Source organism: Rhagoletis pomonella, unplaced genomic scaffold (genome assembly GCF_013731165.1).
Source record: "Rhagoletis pomonella isolate Grant_MI unplaced genomic scaffold, Rhpom_1.0 Rhpom_scaffold_00004, whole genome shotgun sequence".
Classification (NCBI taxonomy): Eukaryota; Metazoa; Arthropoda; class Insecta; order Diptera; family Tephritidae; genus Rhagoletis; species Rhagoletis pomonella.
In genome coordinates, this window is record NW_023458558.1 from 20,822,660 (window position 1) to 20,824,674 (window position 2,015).

Genomic DNA, 2,015 nt, shown 5'->3' on the forward strand with positions numbered 1-2,015 from the left:
CGATAATGGTCAATTTTCGCCTAAATGGCAGCCGTGCCTTCGTTGCCCGTGCAAATTTTTGTAAATAATGAAATCCCTTGGTGCGAAAATGGTAGTAGAAAAGTACGCAAAGTAGGCACTTAGTAGCGAAATTTCTTTGTAAATTTTAATGTATTTGCAAGAAATTTGGCATTTTAAACGAAATATTGAAAGAAATATTAAGATATCTACGTGAGTTACGTAATTTATGTGCTATTTAGCGGTAAAAAAGACTGCACAAGTGATCATAATTAAAATAAAAACCACGAATTTGAAAATAATTTATGTTTTCATCAATTAGATATGCTTTATATGCATATACAAATAGTAAAATAGTATGATTCTATTTTACTGTAGGTACACTTATTCAAGTAAACTTGCAAAGAAGCAACACGGTGCCACTGCAATGGGAGCGGTGCGAGAGAGACAACTTTCAGTCACCTGTGTGTGTGCGATAGCCAACGAAATTGCACAACCAAATGAAATGTCACAATAGTGAGCACGTGGAAAACTTCGGTGCTCTTAGACTGCGTTTATACACGGAAACTTTTGTCGACGCGATTTTTCACATTCCCTTCTGGTGTTGCTCATTTCATTTACACACGACGATTTTTGTGTATGCAATTGTTGTTGTCAGCTGTGAACCGCTAAGTCAATTTACACAAACGAACGAGAGCACAAAGCGTGTTGCCCGAGCACGCGCAACTCGGTGGCCTCTCCCCGTCACGCTCTTTCCAACAAACGCCGAGTTGCGGCAACAAAGATCGCCGTGTGTAAATGAGCACTTAGAGTGCTGCTAAAATTGTTCAGCTGTGTTTCATTATTCTTACACCTACACAGTGAAAATTTTACCATTTATTCGTATACAAATAGGCCCTGAGCCAATTGATAGAAAATAGAAAATTTTGCCGGATCAAAGTAAAAATTTGACACTTCGTGGTGAATACGAACGTCAAAATTTTTCCTAGCTCATGGGGATAGGTAAAATTTTGACAGCTTATAACCATGTATACACATTATAAAATAAATATAAATTTTAAGAATTTCAGCAACACACAAAAATAGAGCTTTCGCACGAGCGTTTGTTTGGTTTTTCAACTGTCAAAATTTTACTTTGCATTTGGCACAGCAAAATTCAATTTATTTGTACACCATAGCAAATTTTTACACCCCGTCTCACCACGGAGAAAAAAGTTACCGATTGGCACAGGCCCTTACTAACGTATTACGGTTTTCGCCGCGATGTAAAGAACCAAGGTGGCGCATTGAGTGGACCGCTACTTTGATTTTTACAATTTTCAAGTTAAAGTAAACTACGCCTCAGAAAGTAAACGAAACTTTCAGTAAGTGGTTGTCGACCTAAAACTTGTGTTTTCGTCAATGTAAGATCTGCCAAACGAAAACAAGTTTTCGCTGAAAACCACTTGAAAACTCACGTTCCACTCATTCCAATCGGTGCCTGCACTACTTCTTCTTCGATTATTTATCGAAGTGGAAGTCATATGTATCATCTTTAATACGCCATTATTTATTTATTTATTGTTAATTGGCTGATCAAAATAAAATAAGCATGGAAGTAAAAGGTTGTCAATGAAAAGAAATTGAAGGAAAAGTATTTTCGTTTTGTATTTGTGCAGCAAAACTGTAAACAATGAATGTAAGAAATTACAACGAAAACACCAACAGTCGGTGTGAACAGCCAACAGCCCACAATCCCAAAACTCGTTTTCAAGGTGTTTTCGTTGTCGGTCAGAACATTGTATAACTGTACAAAAACTCACTGGGCCTCCGCACACTGGACTGCTCAGTCCGCCTAAAACCGGTTTTGTGTGGACAAGAGGGGGAAGAGAGTTCGAGTTTACCTCGCTCTTTTCAGTCCGCGAAAATCGCGGATTGACGGTGGACTGACACGCACACATAGACAACATATTTTCGATTTCGTTTTGTTGGCATCAGCGTTGCCATTTTAGCCGTTTTCCGGCTAGATTTAGCCGGTT

General features: G+C 38.5%; 1 protein-coding gene across 1 annotated transcript in view; it reads right to left on the reverse strand.

The window, feature by feature from the left end:
• Positions 1–2,015, reverse strand: part of LOC118737200 — a gene marked incomplete in the record, with an annotated part of 15,498 nt that overhangs the window by 5,272 nt on the left and 8,211 nt on the right.